Here is an 18,033-nt window from a genome sequence, read left to right as displayed (position 1 = left end):
AATCTAGCAATTCCATTTATTGGAATTTATCTAAAGGATAACTGGATAAGCACACAAAAATGTATACATTAGGATGTTCATCACAGCCTTTATAACTTAAATGTCCATCAGTGGGGACTAAAAGTACGGTACCTCTTAGTACAATGGAATATTATGCAGCTTTAACAATGATGATAATTAGGTTAGCATTTACTGACTTGGAAAAAGCAGGATACTAATGAGTAATAGGAAAACCTTATTTTTCTAGAATATATATAATGTGTACACATCCATAGGAAAAAAAGTGAAGAATACTATACAGCAATATATTAACAGTGGTTATGTCTGAAAGACCAGCTTATGAGTAATAATTACCTATAATTACCTGTTCTTTATATTTTTCTGTGTGATCTGAATTTTTTTCAATGAAAAATTTTTATCTTTTTTTTTTTAACAGGGTCTCACTTTGTCACCCAGGCTGGGATGCAATGGCATGATCACAAGACTCTGTCTCAAAAAAAAAAAAAAACTACTTTCTTTTAAATTGTACTTTCATCATACTTTTTATACAAATAAATTCACATTTTTTAACATTTTATTAAGACTCACCTCACACCTCTAAACTGTTAGTGGCATGCCAAATGTTACAACTAAAATTGAACTTCTGGCTTTCCTGAATCCTGTGGGATCTCAGGTTCCTAACTGCTAAGCCACAGGTAAGGCTTCTTCTCAGACCTTCAGCAGCTTCTCTGCTAAGCTTGACCTCTTCCATGCTTCGTTCCTGACCTGTGTCTAGGCTCTCCAAGCCCCAGTATTCTGCCTTGAATTTTCATTTCACTGCTCACCATAGTCCAGGCAGAAATACTAAGAGAAGTCAACCATTAAATAAAAAGCAAAAAATCGGCGGGGGTGGGCAGCTCACATTTGTAATCTCAGCACTTTCTGAGGCCGAGGCAGGAGGATTGCTTGAAGCCAGGAGTTCGAGACCAGCCTGAACAACATAGTGAGCCTTTGTCTCTACAAAAAAAAAAAAAAAAATTAATTAGCCAGCGTGGTGGCGTGCACCTTTAGTCTTAGCTATTCAGGAGGCTGAGATGAGAGGATCACTTGAGCCCAGGAGTTCAAGGTTACAAGTGAGCTATGATCATGCCACTGTACTTCCACCTGGGCACTGGGCAACAGAGCAAGCAAAAAAAAAAAAAAAAAAATCCTGGGGCCATAAGTCACAAATTAATTTACATCTGCATCTTTCCCCAAATCAGCTAACACAAATTCAACCCAGATTTCTTGAACTCTGCTTCAGAAACAGAATTTGTCTGACTTTGATCATATAATCTCAGAGAGGGAAAACGTTGTTACAGGTGAATTAATATAACACCCATGACATGCTTTAATACTGGTGACCCCAAAATATCAGGTAGCAAAAGGCTGTGGGACTCACTACATAAAAACCACCCAGAGAATTTTAAAAGAATGTAGATTGAACAGTACTCCAAACAGTCTAGGTGATACCCAAGTATCTCTTATTTATTTTAAAGTTGTCTAGGTAATTCAGATGCACTGCCAAGTTTGGAAAACCCTGACCTAACCTTGATCAGTCAGCTATTGCTCCCTAACAAACCACCATAAAATCTCAGCAGCATTCCACAAGGAGCATTCATTTCTCATAGGTCTAGAGGTTGGCTAGGGGTTGGCTGGTTGATCTAGACTAGGCGTGGGTGGATGGCTTTGCTTCAAGATACAGGTTCAGCTGGGTTTGGCTCCTATGTGCTGGTTGAGCTCTGGTTCACTATTCTAGTATTCATTCTGGGGATGGGACCCAGGAGGAACTCTTGTCACGGAGATGGCAGTGGTACAAGGGGGCATACCCAACTGTGCTAGCACTTTTTACACACTGCTTGTATATGTCTGCTAAAATCTCACTGGCTAAGATCAGTCCTATAGCTGAGCTCAAAGACAAGGGATAGGGAAGTTTATTCTCCTTATGGAGGTAAGTGAGAGGGAGTAAATAGGAAGTGAATATTTTTAAACAAAAATCTATCAGCGATCTTATATTGAACATCATTAGTTATGCTCTACCAGAACGTTTTCAGTTCCAAGTAACAGAAAACCCCAATCCAAGTTACGGTAAACAAAAAGGGATTTATTGGCTCAGGTTTAAAAAAAAAATGCCAGAGGTAGTGCCCTCTCTTATGAGTTGATTTCTGTTCTCAGTTAAGCTTCACTCATGGAAAACATTGCATTCCTTCAAGAAACCCTTATGAGCATTCGCAGCACACCAGAGTAGCCTCTGTGGGCAAGAGATCCTGCCCTCACTGTGTGGGAGAGAAGGAGACACCTGAAAATTAACAACTACAACTCAGTGTGATAAATACTAAATATAAATGGAGTGAGGGTGGGGTAGATGTAAATGGCAAATCCCATCCCATACTCCCAGCCCTACCAATATCCTGGCTTTCCTAGACCTCCTGCTGGAGGGTCCAGCTGCATAACGAAGTCCTGATAAACAGTAATGAGACACTTTGGGACTGACAAATTGGCCCCAGTAGGAGAGAGTCACAGTGCTTGACCCAGAAACAGGAAAGCAATGATTTATGGTGCAGCACTGGCAAAGCCTGGGGTTGATCTCTGATCCAATTTGTGAAACTGGACCCCAATTTCTAGTTGGGGGGGTCTTTGTAAAATTGATATGTTATTTATTCATTCAACATATTTGTACTGAAGGTCTACTGCTAGTGCCTGGGAATATACAATGGTAAGTACAACAGACCTGGTCCCTGTCCTTAGGAAGTTTACAGTCAAATATTAGTCAAACAGTTATACAAATAAAATTAAAATTGCAATATTGTTAACAAATGCTATGAAAGAGAAGGTCAGAGAGGTTTCCCTAAAGGAGTGATGCTTGTGCTAAGATCAGAAGGAGGAGTAGAAGTTAACCAGGTGAAGAGGGAGTGCTCCAGGAAGAGGGAACGCTTCCCTGCAAGTAAGAGCATCTGAATGCCAGCCAGTTTAGTAAGAACCTAAAAAAGCAAGGTCGGCCGGGCACGGTGGCTCACGCCTGTAATCCCAGCACTTTAGGAGGCGGAGGTGGGCGCATCACTTGAGGTCAAGAGTTCGAGACCAGCCTGGCCAACGTGGTGAAACCCCGTCTCTACTAAAATTACAAAAAATTAGACAGGCATGGTGGCAGGCGCCTGTAATCCCAGCTACTCGGGAGGCTGAGGCAGAAGAATCGCTTGTAACCGAGAGGTGGAGGTTGCAGTGAGCCAAGACTGCGCCACTGCACTCCAGCCTGGGCAACAAGAGCGAAACTCCATCTCAAAAAAAAAAAAACAAAAACAAAAAACAAGGTCAACTTATTTTGGACTTCATTTATTGATTCAACAAATATTTACTGAGCACCCAGTATGATCTAGGCACTGTGCTAGATACAGAGAAACAGCAGTGAACAAAACAAAGTCTCTGATTCTCACAGAGCTTATGGTCTAATAGGGGAGATCTGATAATAATAATAATGTCAGTGGGAGAGAATAATTGTTGGATTGAGCCATGATAATAATACACCGAGGACCTGCTATGGCCCAGGTATGCCTATGTCCCAGGCACTTCGCATTTGTTGTCATTAATCTTCCCACCCACCTTTTTGGTAAGTATTATTTCCATTTTATAGATGAAAAAACAAAGCATGAGGTCAAGTACCCAAGGCCACAAGGTGAAGAAGTTGGAGTCACCAGGTTCATTCTGACAGTAAAGCCTCACCACATCACTAGCAGGAGAAGATGGAGAAGCATCATCATCTGACACATGATGAAGCAAAAAATTGGCATTATCAAGACTGCAGGCACCAAAGAGTGCCATCCTGACCATCTTGCAAGAGTGTCAGGAGATTTCATTGGGTTTCTTGTGATTATATTCAGAGATTCTTGTGATGACATTGGTAGGGACTTCAGTTGGAATCACTTATTCTTATCCACTTCCCCTGAATGGTCCTCAATTACATAGAAGGTAGAAGCCAAGAAGGCAAGGGTTACAGAACAAAAGTGCTATGGGAATGCAGAATGATATCCTAACTCTGCCTGAAGGAGAACAGGCTTCATTACTATAATTGTCACTTCTCACCCAAACAGTCCCTGTGAGTGGATAGAGAAACTGAGGAGGCATCTCTGGGTTTTTCCTGCAGGTCTTCTTGTCATTCAGTTGTTCAGCATTGCTCTGAATACAGAAGTAAGATTCTTCTTGATCTTTCAGCAAATGGAAATTTTCAGCCACAATCCAAAAATTTCTCCAAGGGTTTTAGGTCATAAAGGAGTGTACCAAAGAAATAGCTTCTCTGAGAAAGACAATCACATGTAAATGGAAGTAGGAGGTATAGCACAGTAATTACGAGTGTAGGCTCTGGAACCAAACTATCTGGGTTTGCATCTTAGCTCTGCTGTTTGCTAGCAATATGACCTTGGCCAAATTATTTAACTTCTTGGTGCCTCAGTTTGATAATCTGCAACATGGAGATAAAATTTTTATCTGCTTCATAATGTTGTTGTAAGAATAAAATGGGTTCATAGATGTGAAATGCTTAGAACCATGCTTACTACATCATAAGTACTCAGTAAATCATTAGCTAGAAGTAGGAGTCGCATAGTAACCATGCGATAAATGTTAGTTATTGTTAGTGGCAGTTGCATTAACTGTACTTATATACCAGACTAAGAGCTCCACATGTATTATCTAATATAATACAACCAAAAACCTAGTCTTTTTGTGTTTTTTTGTTTTTTGTTTTTTGTTTTTTTTTTTTTTAGAGACAGGGTCACACTCTGTCACTCGGGCTGGAGTGCAGTGATGTGATCAGAGCTCACTGTAACCTTGAACCCTGGGCTCAAGCAATCCTCCAGCCTTAGCCTCTTGAATAGCTATGACTATAGGTATGCACCATCATGCCTGGCTAATTTTTTTATTTTTTTAAGAGATGAGGGTCTCACTATGTTGCCCAGGCTGGTTTTGAACACTTGGCCTCAAGTGATCCTCCCATCTCAGCCTCCCAGAGTGCTAGGATTATAGGTGTAAGCCACTGTGCCTGGCCTGAGAAGGTACTACTATTATCTTAACTGTATAGATAAGAAAGCTGAGGTTTGGTAAGGTTAGATAATTTGCCCAAGGTTACATAGTTAATGGGCAACAAGGCTGGGGCCAGGTCTGTCTAGCTCCAAAGCCTATACTTTGAATCCAAAGCCTATACTTTGAATCAAAACCCAAAAGGTTAAAGTCAACAGTGAAAAGAGCTCATCTGGGCTGGCTGGGTACTAGAGAGGCCTGTAGGACGGCAGCCTGGTAACTGGCAGAGGTAGCCAAGCTGCTGGGAGGAAAAGTTCTGATAAAAAGCCAGGTGGGTCAAAAGGAAGAACAAGATGTTTCAGCCAAGAGCCTGGGAACTTGAGAATGGCATCTACTGAGCCAAGAATCATGAAAGAGAGATAAAGCAAAGAGCTAGGTACCTGGAGGAATTACAGTGAGTCAAATGGAACTAAATAATTACATTTTACCACTGTGTGTGTTTAAGTATGTCAGCTTGCCTCTGTATGTATACATATGTATTGACCATATGTCATTTGCCTGTGTGTACATATGTAATGAGTGTATCAGCTTGCCTCTGCACATATGCATAAGTGCCAAGCATATGTCATTTTACTCTGTGTACATATGTAAGGAGTGAGTATATATCAGGTTGCCTCGGTGAGAGTGCGTATGCATGCATATTGGAGTATGACAGCTGGGCCCTGTGTTTGTACATGCACATTTACATGTGTGTATCCATGCATCCATTACTGTATTTATCAACTCATCTGTATATGAACATGTGAACTTGAATCAACAGACTTTTAGTTATTCTCCCTTCCTCCCAGTTAAAAATTATTCCCTAAAGTCTAATGGCCTGGGGGTTCAGCATAAGGGTCAATACTGTTGGATTCAGTCCTTAGTCTAGTTTCCTAATTGAGGGAGATGCAAAAGTAAAACAGCAAGACTGCTTTCTGAAGCTATTTCTCTCAGCACAGAACAATAGTAATAATACATAAGGCAGCTTTGGTAGTGGTGACTTCAACAATGATGAGAACAGGGGTCAGGGCAGGGCATGGATCTTGGTAACAATACCCCCATTCACCCAGCATTCATCCAACAATATTTAGAGATTGCCCATTATCTCCTAAGCAACCATGTTAGGCAGTGAGGATGCAAAGGTGAACAAGATAAACACCATCCCTGTCCTATAGTCTAACAGAGAAGTCAAACTTTAAATATAAAGCCTTTTGCAAATGATTGTGAATGTGTCAGACTCCTACCATAGCAGGCACTGGGGGTATCAAGGAAAGCTTCCCAGAAGTAGTGATATTTAAGCTGAGGCGGGAAGACCGATCAGTTAGAAAGGGGTAGAGAGGGAACAGTATTCTATGAAAAAAAATCAACGTGTAAAAATGGAATAAAGGGTATGGCAAGTTCAAGAAATAAATAAAAGGCAACCGTGGATGAAGTCTGGAGAGTGAATGACAGAGAATGAAGTTGGGGACTTTAGGAAGCAAGCGGCAGATCATGTGGACTTTTTAAGCTAGAATAAGGGGTCACGCGCCGTGGCTCATGCCTGTAATCCCAGCACTTCGGGAGGCCGAGGCGGGCGGATCACAGGAGATCAAAACCATCCTGACTAACACAGTGAAACCCTGTCTCTACTAAAAATACAAAAAAATTAGCCGGGCGTGGTGGCACGCACCTGTAATCCCAGCTACGCAGGAGGCTGAGGCAGGAGAATCACTTGAACCTGGGAGGTAGCCAAGATCGCATCACTGCACTCCAGCCTGGGCAACACAGCAAGACTCTGTCTCAAAAAAATTAATTAATTAATTTAATAAAATAAGCTAGAATAAGGATTCAGACTTGATTTCAAAATTATAAGCAGGGAATAACCTGCTCAGATTTGTGTTTGTAAAAGGTCACTTGGTTAAATGGGTGAACTGTAAGTTATGTTAATTACATCTTATCAAAGCTGTTACAAATCATTTGGGCTGCAGTGTGCAGAATGGATTGGAAAGGCAAAATATATGCAGGGAAACCATGAGGGGGCTATCACCATGGTCCAGGTGAGTGACGATGGTGGCTCGGACTAGGGAAGATGGAGACAAGTAAATTAATTGAATTTAGGAGGTAAAATCAGCAGAACTTGGTAACTGAAAAGATGTGGGAGGAAGAAAAAATGTCAAGCAAGAGTTAATTCCAGATTCAGTGGCGTTTACTAAGATAGAAACTCTGGACAAAAAGCAGGTTTGGAGAGAAAATGATGAGTTTAGTTAGTTCTAAGCACACTGAATTTGAAGGGCCAGTGAGGCATCTGGATGGAGGTGTCCAGTAGCAGTTGAATTTATAAGCCTGGTGCTCAGAAGAGAGATTTATGCTTTGCATATAAAGGTGGAAGGCATCAGAGGGTAAATTAATTGAAGTCATGAAAGTGAGTGTGATGATTTAATGAGATTTTATAAAATGAAAGAAGAGGACTAGGCTGAAGATGAGGAACACTGATAGAGGTAACTAACTGTGACAGAACTGTCAGGAAATTCAGAAGGACCCCAGGAAAGAGCACAGTCATAGTGACCGAGGAACAAAAGTGTTTCAAAAAGCAGGACATGGTCAACTGGTCAAATGCTGCTGATAGGTAGAGCAAAATGAGTCCAATGGATACAGTCACTTATAAGTCACCAGTGATCTTAGTAAAGCCATTTGGTAAAGTGGTAGGAGGAGAATCCAGAAAAGAGTTTATTGAAACTTAGTAATAAGTAGGAAGTAGAGGCTGGGCGCAGTGGCTCACTGTAATCCCAGCACTTTGGGAAGCCAAGGCAGATAAATCACTTGAGGTCAGGAGTTCAAGACCAGCCTGGCCAACATGGTGAAACCTCATCTCTACTAAAAATACAAAAATTAGCTGGGTGTGGTGGCGGGCACCTGTAATCCCAGCTATTTGGGAGGCTGAGGCAGGAGAATTGCTTGAACCCAGGAGGTAGAGGTTGCAGTGAGCCAGGATCATACCACTGCACTCCAGGCTGGGCAACAAGAGGAAAACTCCATCTCAAAAAAAAAAAAAAAAAAAAAAAGAAGTAGGAAGTAGAGACAGAATGTTTAGACAGCTCAGCTGTTAAGGGAAGAAGAGAAACAAAGCTAAAGGTGACTGTGGGTAAAGAAAGTACTTTTTAAGATAAGACTATAAAATATTTAAATGATGATGATAAAAATCTATTAAGGGGGCAAGAGGAGACTTGAACATAACAACACAGGAAAAAGGATAATCAGTTGCATAAGACTTTTTCTTTGAGACAGAGTCTCACCCTGTCACCCAGGCTGGAGTGCAATGGCACGATCTTGGCTCACTGCAATCTCTGCCTCCCGGGTTCAAATGATTATTCTGCCTCAGTCTCCAGAGTAGCTGGGATTACACGCGCCCGCCACCACACCCAGCTAATTTTTGTATTTTTAGTAGAGATGGGGTTTCACCATGTTGGCCAGGCTGATTTCGAATTCCTGACCTCATGATCCACCCGCCTCAGCCTCCCAAAGTGCTGGGATTACAGGCGTGAGCCACCACACCTGCCCTGCATGAGATTCTTGAGAAAATAGGAAGGAGTGGCATTCAGAGCACAGACAGAAGAAATGGCTATTAAAAGAAGACACTTTCTTCTTTGTAACAAGAAGGAAGGTAGAAAGAATGGGGGCTCTTGCAGGTGGTTTGTAGTCAGGATTTTGAGTTATTGAGGAAATTCCTGGATCACAGCTTCTACGTTCTCCCAGCAGAGCTTAGGAGAGATGGACAGCACCAGAGGCAGACACCAGAGAGGCAACCTAAAGCCGTGATGCTTAGGAGGAGGAAGGAAGTTTTCTCTCTGGTAGGTGTTCCTTGGCACAGGGAAAAACTATCCCCTCTCCTCCCCACCCCAGCAAAGGAGTTCTAAGGGAGATGATCTTTTAAGAAACATGTGGCAAAGTGGAGCCTTTGCTTTCTGAGTAGCCAGCATGACTTGAGGTAACCTAAATTCAGATTTTCTCAAACCCAGCATACCTTCTTTCCATATGAATGCTGACAAATGGTCAAGACCGATTTAATCACTACTTTGCAATCTTCAACAAGATAATGGAATCAGATAAGGATCATCAATGTATGCCAAAACCGTTGGGTGAAAGGTTACAAGGAGACAATATTCATGGTCTCAAAGCATCACCCCACAGATAACTTATTAGCTATGAGTGAAAGTAACTTTTGCCGGGAACAGTGGCTCATGCCTGTAATCCCCAGCACTTTGGGAGGCCGAGGCAGGCGGATTACTTGAGGTCAGGAGTTTGAGATCAGCCTGGCTGACATGGTGAAACCCTTTCTCTACTAAAAATACAAAAATTAGCCAGGCGTGGTGGCGCGGCCTGTAATCCCAGCTACTCGGGAGGCTGAGGCAGGAGAATCGCTTGAACCCAGGAGGCGGAGGTTGCAGTGAGCCGAGATCGCGCCACTGCACTTCAGCCTGGGTGACAAAGTGAGACTCCGTCTCAAAACAACAACAACAACAAAGAAGAACAGGGGTGTTTCAAATCCATAACCTTGTGTTTGAAATGAATGAAATATAATTAAAACAGGTTATAAAAAAAAAGAAAGTAACTTTATAATGGAGAGATCTGACTGCTACCGCCTCCACCAGGTGATCAAATTTAGGGACAACTTGCCATTATGTGCCACCTAAAATGATGCAATCAGAGGTTCATGACATTTATCTACATGATACCCTTGTTGACAAAGTTAAACCTGAATCTAATCATGAGGAAGTACCCAAATAAATTCAGAATGTGAGGGTACTTTACAAGGCCTGGACTTGAAAATAAATTTAAAGTCACGAAAAACAAAAGGAGAGAGGTTTGTTCTAGATTATTTACACTAAAGAGGCAAAACAATCAAATGCAATAAACCTTAATTGGATCCAAAAAAATAAACAGCAATAAAAGATATTAAGATAACTGCAGAAATTTGAGTGTAGACTATTAGATGATACTCAATTAATGTTAATTGTCTTAGGTATGATGATGGGATTATAGTAATCTAAGAGAATTTTCTTATTTTTGGTAGATACATGCTGAAATATTTAGAAGTGTCATGATCTCTGTAACTTCCTTTCAAATGGTTAAAAGAGAGGAAAACAAACTATTAACAATTGATAAATGTAGGTAAAGGGTTAAAAAAAGATTAAAAAAAAAAACCTCAGTGCAAACTATTTCTCAATTACTTCACCAAACTTTTTTGCCATGACCTTGGATAACTTTATGCTTATAAGCATAAACTGTGCTGCTTAATGTGCTAAATTAGATTGAAATCTTTAAAAGCATCATAGCAAGAAAATTGCTCTGCAAAGCTTTTTAGACATAAAAGAACTGCTAATTTGTGTAGGAGTATAAGTAAAGATATGGTAAAGTGGTAGAGCAGGCCACAAAATAATAAGAATGCTTTCCTGGGAGTCAGAAACCCTTTGAGTCTAGCACTTAAGACTAGAGATGTCATTCTCCTCATTTGCAGAGCAGAGCTAATGGTATCAGCTTCATCAGCCTGCTGTACAGGTACAGGAAAAACAGGATGTGAAAAGGATTTATAAACTGGAAATGGGTATGCAAGTGAAGGGGTTTATAATTATGATGACATGTTGATGTCCTATTAGCAGTGGTTCTCAAACATCATATACGTAACAAGCAAATGGGCGGCTTGTTACAAGTGTACATTCCAATCCCACCTCAGAGATCCCGATTCAGTAGGTCCAGGACGGGGCCCAGAATTTGCTCTGTGAAAGCACCCCAGATTCTCTGGTGCAAGTGATCTGAAAGCCACATTTAGACAACTGCCTTGGAGGAGGTTAGAGTGATCTAAATCCTTGCTATGCATCAGTTAGTCCATGGCCAGCAATATCACCATCACCTGGGAGCTTGTTAGGAATGCAAAATTCACCCCATCACAGACTTACTAAATCAAAATCTGCATTTTAATGAGATATCCAGGTGATTCGTATGCATACTAACATTTCAGAAACACTAATCTAAATGGCAAACCTGATTGATGATCTCTTTTTTGCCTTGGTCACTGGTTCTCAGCTTGCTATCAGACAGAATTGGGGTTGCCATCTTAGCTGATTGCTGACACTTAAAACCTCACTTAGCTCTTCTCTCTGCTTTTTTTGCTTCAGGCTCCTCAGTCTCCTGGCAGATCTTTGATGAACATAGCCACCCAATCAGCGTGCTGAATTTCTCTCATGTCATAAACAGACCAATCAAAGCCTACTGACTTGGAATCTAAATCTAGTTAAGCTATTTACTAGCTATGTGATTTCCTTTTCTTTCTTGTGGTGAAACATAACACAAAATTTACCATTTTAACCACTTTTAAGTGTACAATTCAGTGGCATTAAGTACATTCACATTATTGTGCAACCATCACCACTATCCATTTCCAGAACTTTTGGTATATAATTTTGAAAAAGTCACTTTAACCTCTCCAGGCTTCACTTCCTCCTCTATAAAATATGAATATTATTACTTACATCTGCAGACTATTTTAAGAATTAAATGAAATAATACATAAATATGCCTAAAGCTCACCAGAAGGTGTTCAATAAATGCTGACTTCCTTCCATTTGAAGTAGTTTTTCACATAGCCCTTGTTTTACAATAGAAATCATCTGCCATAATCAATTGATTAGAATTTTTAAAGGACACACAAAAATCTACATATTCTGGGCACATGATTGCCTTAGAATGGGGAAATTTATAAAATAGAAGTGGTCTATAATCTATAGAAATGGGCGGTTTGAAATAAACAGCAGTCAATTACATTTTGTTGGGAAAATTACATTTGGAGCAGCAACAACCTTTTTGTTCCCGTTGTATAGAAATTCTTATATTACCTATATTTAGATTGCATTTATAAACAGCTTAAGTATAATACAATAATCAATAACATTCATGAATAGTGCTTTCAACCTTGGGGGCTGATCCACTTGCATGTAGTATTTGAATTCCATTTATGTACACATTATCTTTTAAGGAGAAGGTAAAATTGGTAAGTTGGGTTACATGCAGTAAATTGAAAAAGTTAGTTTAATTTCAGAATTAGACTAATTAGAACATGAGTTTAGAGATCCTCTTCTCCAACACCCTTATCTCACAAAGAAATTAGTAGCCAGAGAGACCTAGTAACTTGCCCACAACACTGGAACCAGAGCCCAGATTCTAGGATTATGTCCTCTTGTTCACTTGACCTTGAAGAACGGGTAACATTTCAGCAGCATAGGTGATGGGAAGGGATTGCAGAGAAGCTAAGAGAACTCCAGGTAGAGGGATCAACAGAAGAAATTTCACAGAGCCTGGCTCTGAAACTGAGAGACTAATGATTGTGTTCAAGGAGTGTCAGAGTAAGGAGGCTGGAAGGCAACTGAAGATGAGGTTTTGTGATGGGAGAAGAGATAGTCTTAGACTCTTGTAACACAAAAGATCAGAATAGAGGGTTAGAGGTTTTGGGGGGTTTGTTTTTGTGGAATTTTGTGGGGTTTGATTTTACAATTTTCAAGGCTCTTCCATATTAGTATTCTCATGAGATCATAGCAATCATGAGAAAGTAGGTATTTTGCTGGTGATGGTCTTTACTCAGGAGGTCACATCTTTGCAAAGCTAAGATTTGAAGTCAGATGCTGAATACAAAGGCTGTGTATTATAATTCTTTTTTATTAATATTTAAAAAAATTTTTTTTGAAGGCAGAATCTCACTATGTTACCCAAACTGGCCTCGAACTATTGGGCTCAAGTGATCCTCCCACCTTCGCCTCCCAAAGTGCTGGGATTACAGGGATGAGCCACCGCACCCAGCTGTATTGTCATTCTTTTTTTTTTTGAGATGGAGTATTGCTCTGTCGCGCAGGCTGGAGTGCAGTGGCATGATCTAGGCTCACTGAAACCTCCGACACCCAGGTTCAAGACATTCTCCTACCTCAGCCTCCTGAGGTAGGAGTACACCACCACGCCTGGCTGATTTTTGTATTTTTAGTAGAGACAGGGTTTCGCCACGTTGGCCAGGCTCGTCTCAAGCTCCTGACCTCAGGTGATCAACCTGCCTTGGCCTCCCAAAGTGCTGGGATTACAGGCATGAGCCACCACCCCCGGTCTGTATTGTCATTCTTAAAAGCATGAACTCTGGAGCCAGACCACTTAGGTTCAAATCTCTCCAACCCCATGTAGAAGCCATGACCTTGAAAAAAATAATAATGGCTAAAATATATAATGTTTAGTATATACCAGGCAGTATTCTAAATACATATGTCACTCATTTGATCCAACAACCCTATGAAGCGTATTCTATTATTATCACCATTTTAAAGCCTCCCCCACTAAATGAAAAACAAATTTAGAGGAGGGAAAGAAGTAATGAAGAAGTGTCTCAGTAGAAAATGAGGAATGAGGACGCATTTGTTCCCTGGGTTCCCCGTTCCTTGATTTATAATATAATATCAACTCCTTGGTATCCCCCTAGTTCTCTTCCCACTTGTGATTCTGTGGTAGATTAGATTATTGTTCCTCCTCTCCTCACCTTCTTAGGAGGAGTCTACTTCCCTTCTCCTGACTTAGAGCTTCATGCTTTGGCCAAGGAGATGTTAGCAGATATAACACCGAGTCATAAAATGTTCTTCTACAGTTGGGCTTGCCCTTTTGTACTTCTGCCCTGAGAACAGCTTCCTCTGGATAGCTCCTGCCCCTTCAGCCTGGAAATAAAGGTGACTACATGAGACATTTGCCCCAGCCATACCCCAGATTTCTCAATGCCTGAGTGACTGGAGCAACTGCCTCCAGTCCCACAGAATGTTGAAGACCAACCAGCCCATTCCAAGAAACTCTTTGGAGACTCATAGATAAGAATCTAAATCTAGATGTACAGCACCAGCCTCTGAATTTCCTTTTTGGTTATGCTGGAAGCTGAACCAGATGATGGGACAGAAAAAGAACTAGAGCCTTACCTTCCACTGCTACTTAGAGTATTTCCTCCATAGCAGGTAGTCTTTAGACTTAAAAAAAAACAATTTTTTTTTTTTTTTTGAGACAGTGTCTCGCTCTTGTTACCCAGGCTGGAGTGCAATGGTGCGATCTCTGCTCACTGCGACCTCCGCCTCCCGGGTTCAAGCGATTCTCCTTCCTCAGGCTCCTGAGTAGCTGGGATTATAGGCATGCGCCACCATACTTGGCTAATTTTTGTATTTTTAGTAGAGACAGGGTTTCACTATGCTGGCCAGGCTGGTCTCAAACTCCTGACCTCGTGATCCACCCGCCTCAGCATCCCAAAGTGCTGGGATTACATGCACCCACCTCAGTCTCCCAAAGTGCTGGGATTACACGCGTGAGCCACTGCACCAAGCCAGAAAAAAAACAATCTCTTAAATAACAGGATTTTGCATTTCCCCCCAAAAAAACCCATAGAAAAGAAAATAGACCAGAGCCAACTTAAATCTCTTAGCAGTCACCAGGAGTTAAGAAAGAGAACCCATATGCCATTTCCCTATCTCATGGACTGACTCTAGCCCTTTAGTGAGCATGCATGGTTAGTCTTTTCCCCCAAAACTGGCTGTGCTGTAAGGGCATTTTAGAAGTGGAACTGCAGATCCTCTCATTCGGAAGTAACAAGATCACATTCTGTCCATTCCAATCAGTACCTACAGTGAGAGAACTTTCATATACAATCTGGACATCTGGATAATGCAGAAACCAAGTTTTCCACCTAATGATGATAAGCTTCACTGTTAGATTAATAATCAGCTTGCAAACCCAACAGTTACATTGGGTAATAGAGGTTCAATAGATGTGTTCTTTTAAATCTTGCATAAATCACTTCTATAAATTGAATCTCATTCTAAATGCACCAAAAGCCTATTTAAAGAAATGCCATGTTGAAATTTTTCATAAAGAAAATAATCTGAAAGTAGAGCCTGAGAAGGAGTTAAAAAAGAAAGGAAGGAAACAATCACCCTCTTGTATTTGTTATGGAAGTTTTGTACACTGGGTGTTCCTAAACCATGGTACACCTGGGATACTTCCCCTACAGGGCAGCCTCTCTACAGGAGGGCACCCACATCCCAAAGACAACAATTCAATGCTTTATATCATTCTTTATTTTAAAAGTGCTTTACCAACATATACTAATCTTCACAACATTCAAGGGAGGTAGATAAGTATTACACCACTTTCACAGATGGAGAAACTGAGGCAGAGATTAGTAAGTTGTATTGAGGGGCATAATATACGGCACAATTAGGAAAAGAATTTGTTGCAGTCATGGATCACTGAAGACCTTTCCCATGATTTCTGAGTCCCATCAACACAAAAAGCAGCAGATGCAGCATGGAAGCAGGTCGTCACTAGTTTGGCTAGTCTAAGGCTAAACGTTACCTTGTTGATACCAGATGTTGAATATGCTGTCCTTTGGCAAGCATCCCCCTCACACGCCTTCTTACATGCTTCCACCTCTAAACAGGGGAGAGGGGAAGCTATTGTGAGTGCAGAAGGAGGGGGTGGAGAAACAGGGCTGGGAAGGAAGGTGACAGAAGAGAAAACATGAACTAATATAAAAGCAAGGGCAAGGACAAACAAGAGGACCCTCTGGGAACCAGTCCAACAGAAAGGAAAGCCACAGCAGAAAAGAAGTGTCATTTGAAAAGCTCAGACATCCAGAAATGCTACTCAAAGGGTAATTCTTAGCAATGACATTCAAAGCCACTCCTCATGGCTTTGCCAAATATAATCATCAGGTCCTTCTGACATTCCCAGGAGGCAGAACCATTCCTTTCCCCTGGTCCAGTCCAAGTGCTGATGTAATTGACCTGACACTGCAGAGACTGTTGACAACTCAAATGTACCCTCCCACCATGCCACCTCTCTTCCTCTGCACATCTAGTCTCTTCAAAACAAAACAAAACAATGCATTTAATATTCTCCTTGCAAAAATCCTAAGACATTTCTGGAGATTTTGATGCATAATAACGTAGGATTCCATGCATGAATTTTTATAAAAGGGGCATGATGTGTATTAACAGCCCCTCTCAGCCAATGCTTGTTTATATAACATGTAACATTTTTTAAAATTGTGGATACCAACTGTCTAGAGAAAAATTGGAGCGCAAGGGAAAGAAATAACTTCTCCTGATCTTTCTAGTGGGAAGCAAATATAAGAGATGGTGATTGACATCCCACCAGCTGCAATGGAGGTACTGATGGCAGAGGAAGCACCAAATGAGTAGGTGAACAAGCACCCAGCAGGGAGGGTCTAAGTCAGATGAACAGGTGGAAGCAGCAGCCCAGAGAGCTGAAGAGGCAGAAGTCAGGGAAAAGACATAGTAGCCAAAGAGGAAATGCATGGAGGTGTTGGTGTTTGAGGTCTAGGCCTTCCTAGGACAGGTTGGAGCCAGAAATGCATCCTTTCTTCATTTCAATCAGCAGCATCATTCTTTCAGACATGTAGCTTTAAAATCTTATCCCTTCTCTCCAACAAACAAGGTCAACTTCCAAGGCTTACTGATTCCACTTTGGCAATGCCCTTCACACTGGTCTCCCTTGTGGGTTTTTTTGTTTGTTTGTTTGTTTTGAGATGGAGTTTCACTCTTGTTACCCAGGCTGGAGTGCAATGGTGCGATCTTGGCTCACTGCAACCTCCACCTCCTGGGTTCCAGCGATTCTCTTGCCTCAGCCTCCCAAGTAGCTAGGATTACAGGCACCTGCCACCACGTCCGGCTATCTTTTTGTATTTTTAGTAGAGACGGGGTTTCACCACGTTGGCCAGGCTGGTCGCGAACTCCTGACCTCAGGTGATCCACCTGCCTCGGCCTCCCAATGTGCTGGGATTACAGGCGTGAGCCACCGCACCCGGCTCTCTCATTTTTACTGCAACCTCTTCTGGGTCCTGCTATCATCTCATCCTAACCAGGGACAAACCTCCTACATGGTATCCCCTACTCCAGTCTTCTCTCCACTCAGTTCCTTCTTCTACTTTTCTTCCTGGAGTACAGTTCTGATCACATTACTGCCCAAATGTGAAATTCCCCATGCTGTCAATCCCTCTCAATTATGTGTCTCATTATCTTGAATCTTCAACAGGACCTTGCATCTAGTGAAGTTCCTCTGGTTTCCCAATCTCCCCCTGCCAAAATGCCAACTCTGAAGACTTAGCTCCAGTGCCATCTCCTCCATGAAGACTTCCTTCATGCTTCTTAGCTCTCTGCTGAGGTACAAGCGCACTTTGAAGACATGCACTGATCAAGTGCATGATAGCTGTGTACAACCCTTATACTCCCTACTGGGCTGTGTCCGTAATTTGCCAAGGTGGGGGTGATGAACTGTGTCTTAATATTTACCTGTCTATCCCCTACACCACCTACCAAGAAATGGTTATTGCATTTCTACCTAGGGTAAGAAACTGCTCAAAAGTGAAATGAATTGTGATATACTTGCTCACAAATGGAGACACTGAAACAAGTACCCTGTAACGTGATCTAACTCTCAGGGTAAAACCAATCCATGATAGAGCTCAAGGAATGGGACAAGGGCAGGCAGTTTGGACGATATATTTTGGAGTCAAGAAATCTGGGATTGAGGTTCTGCTTTGCCATTCGCTAGCTAGCTGCTTGACACCAGGTGGTTCTTCTTTGAGCATCATTTCCTTCCTTCTGCATGGCGTCATGGGATTAAGAATAAAATGAGACACATTTGTGAATGCTACATCAGTGATTCTCAATCCCAATTATGCATCATAATCCCCTGTAAAGCTTCTGAAAAATACAGAGGACAAGGCCCCAGCCCAGGTAAATTGAATCAGAATCCTCTGGAAGTGAGACGCAGTGGGACTAATTATTTATAAAATGCTGTTTCTAATGCATAGCCAAGGTTGGAAGCTACCGTTATAAACTCATAAGTACCATTAACAGTAGAGCAAGGTGCTTTAGGCTGTTGGTTTAATTATCCTTTATA

The sequence above is a fragment of the Hylobates moloch genome, unplaced genomic scaffold, assembly GCF_009828535.3.
Source record: "Hylobates moloch isolate HMO894 unplaced genomic scaffold, HMol_V3 SCAFFOLD_10, whole genome shotgun sequence".
NCBI classification, from domain to species: domain Eukaryota; kingdom Metazoa; phylum Chordata; class Mammalia; order Primates; family Hylobatidae; genus Hylobates; species Hylobates moloch.
This window is presented reverse-complemented; position numbering follows the sequence as displayed.